The sequence below is a fragment of the Bison bison genome, unplaced genomic scaffold, assembly GCF_000754665.1.
Source record: "Bison bison bison isolate TAMUID 2011002044 unplaced genomic scaffold, Bison_UMD1.0 scf7180017864516, whole genome shotgun sequence".
NCBI classification, from domain to species: domain Eukaryota; kingdom Metazoa; phylum Chordata; class Mammalia; order Artiodactyla; family Bovidae; genus Bison; species Bison bison.
The window spans coordinates 1,013,049-1,017,593 of NW_011495069.1; the positions used below are offsets into that span (position 1 = coordinate 1,013,049).

General features: G+C 57.0%; 1 non-coding gene across 1 annotated transcript; it reads left to right on the forward strand.

Moving 5' to 3' along the window:
- Positions 1–1,222: 1,222 nt before the first annotated feature.
- TRNAC-ACA lies at positions 1,223–1,294 on the forward strand. The gene has a single exon. It is a non-coding gene; the product is annotated as a tRNA-Cys (tRNA).
- Positions 1,295–4,545: the final 3,251 nt, after the last annotated feature.

The window sequence follows — 4,545 nt, forward strand, 5'->3', positions numbered from 1 at the left end:
GGTCACACAGAGTTGGACACGACTGAAGCGACTTAGCCGCAGCAGCAGCAGCAGCTACAAACCCAGTCATGTCTCGAAAACTTTCTGTGACATCAGAGAGAACTGGATGAATCACCATCTAGTAAAGACTACTTTTTATTAAGAGTGACCTAACTGTTGGCAAAGTTGTGACTGGCTACGATACTTTCAACTTTTTCTCGAAAGATAAAAATAAATTTAAAAGAAAGAGGAAGCAAAAGTCATGTTGAACTGCTCTGATCTCCCAAGCAAGAAATATTCCCTTGGGATTAGATCCCTGCTATGAAATATTGCCCCATGATTAGATCTCAAGCCATGAAATATACCCATGAATTTAGATCCCCACCTTGGAAATGCAGTTTGCTGATTAGATCGCCCCCATGAAATATGGTCTTTGGGTTAGCGCATGCCCGTAAAATATGGCCTTTGATTAGATCACTGCGGAGAAGGCTGAGTCGCTGGCTGGGAGTGGGGACTTTCAAGACGTCCTCATGGGGTAGAATATAAATATGGGCAGAGGAAGTGGAAGCAGCGGAGGTAAATTCATAGCGGTGACGTTTTGGAGCCTGGACTTCCTTGGAGGTTGTCAGTGGGAGGGGCAGGGACGGGGACAGGGCCAGGCTTGGAGACTCACCTCTGAGCCGGCCGCACCGCCAGGTGGCGACGGGGGTGGAGGGGACAGCTGGCGAGCGGGGCTTCCTGTGTGCCGGGCGCCAGGCTCAGTCCTCAATGCCAATCAGCTCCCCCAGTTCCCAGGAGGGAGGTGACATTATTACCGTTCCTGTTTACCACTGGGGATGAAGGCACAGAAAAGTGAACTCACAAGCCCAAGGACACAGAGCTGGAACCTGTTAGAGCTGGGGTTTGAGCCTGGGGCATCTCCCCCTCGAGACTGACCCTGGCCTTTGGTTGGGCAAACCGCTGCCAGTCCTGGACTCGCCTGTAAGTGAGGGGCCGTTTGACCCCCATGGGCTAGTCCTGCTGCAGAGTTGAGGGGAGAGGACCCTGCAAGACGCAGAGGTGAGCTGGGTCACCCCGGCTCGCTCTAGGTGAAGACCAGAACCAGAGTGTGAGGTCAGAGTCCAGAGAGACATGGGGTCCAGCTGGGTTCATCCCCCAGTTTAACCAGAACTGGGCAGTGCCAGGGTCAGGCCTAACAGCAAGGCCTTCTAACTTTGAGGCAACCATCTCCTACTAAAGGACTTCCCTGGTGGCTCAGACGGTAAAGTGTCTGCCTACAATGCAGGAGACCCAGGTTCGATACCTGGGTTGGGAAGATCCTCTGGAAAAGAAAATAGCACTAACTCTGTAAGTCTCTCTCTCTGTCTCTCTCTGAAAGGAGCAGAAAGCTAAGTTTGGAGGCTGAGATCATTCAGCAAGGTGGTCTAGAGTCACCCTTTAGAGGGTGGGGAGGGCAGGCAGACCTGGGTTGCCACCCGGCTCAGAGCTGGTAACTCTGTGACTGAGCACTCTCACCCCCAGGCCTCTCACAGCCCAGCCTCTGTGGGGCATTGCCCTTGAAGGCCACCAACTAACCCCAGGCCATGCCTCCCCAAAGGCTGGCCTATCTGATGGCCCCTCGATGGATGCAAGGGCCTTGTGCTCAGGCCTCAATTCAGAGCAATGCTGAAGGCTCGTTTCTGCTCCCGAGACCCAGAGGGGTCTGGCCAAGGCACAGGACTCGGCTGCCCTCTGCCTGCCCCTCCTGCCTCCCTCCGCGGGTGCCAGCTCTGACACCCAAAGAAATCGCCCTGTGCGTTATTTTCTGTCTCCTGGTCCGGTCCCCAGAGCCCAGCCTACCACAGACCCCAGTCTTCACCTCTGCTCCTAGCTTCTTCTTTACAGCACGGGGATGTGAGCGATCGACCCCTGGGCTGCTGGAGGCAGGCGTGGGGGGATGCGTGTGTGCTTGCCCGGGTCCTGGGGCACAGGCAGTGTCTGGTTAGCGTTCATCAGAATTCCGGAGGGGCATTGCCCAGCTGAGGGCTTTCCCAAGGAGCAGTTCTCTTGGCCTTCCTCCATCTGCCTGCTCGGTGGTGCCGGTAAGCCTGTCCTGTGGGTTGTGGTGATGTCCGTCTGTCCCGGGCGATGAGGGGTCCCTGCAGGTCAGAGCGGTTCTCATCAGATGTGAGTTTGGGCCCGTCTTTTTTCCCTGGCACGGGTGAGGGCCGAGGGAGGGAGCTGAGGGCATGTCCTTATCTCGCTGGAGCCAGCTGAGCCACCAGCTCTTATCGGGGATTTGTGAGCTTGTAAAACATGGCCAGCTATCACGCCATCTCCCTGGGGTGAGGGTGCTCCAGCTGGGCCTTATCATGGGGTGACCTCTGCCTGTGATGGAGGGGAGAGCGGGATCATCCTGGGCGGATGGCAGCCAAGTCCAGTGGGAAGCTGGGGTGGGGGCATCAGAGTGGACCAGAAGAGTGCACAATGTCCCTTCTCTCCTCTCTTCCCTGCGGAGGGATTTCAGACTGGGATGGCCTTCAGAGGTTCCAGGAGCCCACAGGGAGGAAATTCTGGGGGTAGGGGCAGAAAAGGAAGGCTGCACCTACCTCAGGAACCTGCTTGATTCATTCATTCCCTGTTACGCGCTCACTGGGTCCCAGGCTCTGGCCAGTGTGCTGAGTTCAGAGCGAAGTCTCAGACTTCCGGTTCTGCCTCTCGTGGTTTCTAGCTGTGTGACCTCAGACCAGTCACCTGTCCTCTCTGAGCCTCGTGTGTCCAATGGGAAAACAGTTCCCATTCCCCCAGGCTGTTCTTGGGATCCCTGGAGACAGCGGGTATGAAAGAACTGCCTTACAAACCATGAGGTTCCGTGCCCACAGGAAGAGGGGCTCGAGCAGTCAGCTTGGGGGCAGATGACACCCCTGGAAGAACAGAAAAGAGGGCTGAGGGGAGTCCAGAGTCAGAGCAGGGCTTGGGAGGTGGAGCGGATTCTGCTAGCGCCTCCTGAGGACTCTGGGGAGGGTCTGGGGTAGAGTGGAGACGGTGTTCCAGGCGAGGGGAGTGGCGTCCGCAGTCGGGGTGGACTCTGCCGGTCTGCAGGAGCGGGCGGCCTGAGCCGAGCAGGCCTGAGACAGCCTGGCTGGACGGGGAGGCCGGTCCATCTGGTTCTGTTTTTCTCCTGTCATTTGGATGCTTTTGTGCTGAGTCCCGCATTTGTCACTGTGTCCCTGAGATTCTCTTTTGAACTTGGCATCTGCGTGGGGCTCCATCAGCTCCCCGCCTCCCATGTCCTGAGGCTCGGATCTGTTTGTGACCTGGGCAGCTGGTCTAGGGCTGTAGGTGGTTCCAGCTCCCTCAGTGGGTCTTGGAGATGGAGCGGGAGCTGGTGGGGCGAGGACAGAAGGCCTGTGCGGCAGGCGATGGCCCAACCTGGATCGGGCACGTGGCATCCGCCTCTCTGAGAGGCAGGAAACAGTTCCCCTTCCTCCCCTGGCCCCCAGGGCGCCCCCTTCTCCCTCTGCTGTGTCTCTCCCCTCCACCAGGTTTCATGGCAGAAGAGCCCAGCCATTCCCAGCACTTGCTTTGGAACCAAACACTCCTGACCTTGCCCCTTGGCTCGCTCACTTACAGGCTGAGAATGCTTAGCTGGGACTCCGGGAGCCCATTCCCCACCTCCGTGGGATGAGGATAGCCCCGCTTGCCTGGGGCTTCCGCCAGTGCAGAGGAGCTGGGCGCCTGCCCGCCCTGCCAGGGGTGAACACACACGGCCTGAGCACAGCTCTGGGCTGGGCCTCGGGAGGCTGCATCCTGAGTTTCCCAGGGCGTGTGAGTTCACCTCTGTCTGTGCCTCAGTTTTCACATCCGCACGATGGGAGCAAAGGCCTGCCTCATAGAGCTGATGGGAGGAATCAGCGAGTGTGTGCGTCTGTACAGCGCGTGGACCCCTCCCTGACGCAGGCAGCACTGCGACGCCAGCTCATCACCATCGTCGCTGTCACCAGCATGCTTAGTATCCAGGTGCCTTGCCGCGCAGCTGCCCTGGGACCACAGATAGAGGCCACCACCTGACCAGGGAGTCCAGCACCCAGCCAGGACCGTGCCTCTCGGTCAGGGTTTGAATCAGCATGTGTGGTGGGGGGTGGGGATGACAGCTGGGGATCAGAAGAGCTGGGTTTGAGTTTCTCCCCTTGCTACTGTCTGGGTAGACTCTGGCTGGTTACTTTGGTGCCAGATTCCAGTAAAACTTCAATTTTTGCCTACTTTTGCCAGAAAATGGAAATAATCTCCTTCCTAAAGCATTTGTGAAAATGAAGTGGGAAGATAAACTTGATTATTTTTTGAAAAATGAAACGCAGATGGATTCAACTCATTCATTTGATACTAATCTGTCTATGGAGCGTCTCCTGAGGGGGAAGTGCTGTCCTGGAGCCGGGGACCCCAGTCCTCACAGAACCTTCACTCTGCAGCCGTCCCCAACTTTTCTGGCACCAGGGACGATTTTCATGGAAGACAGTTTTTCCAGGGACCGGAGGGGAGGGGATGGTTTGGGGCTGATTCAAGTGCGTGACATTTATCGTGCACTTT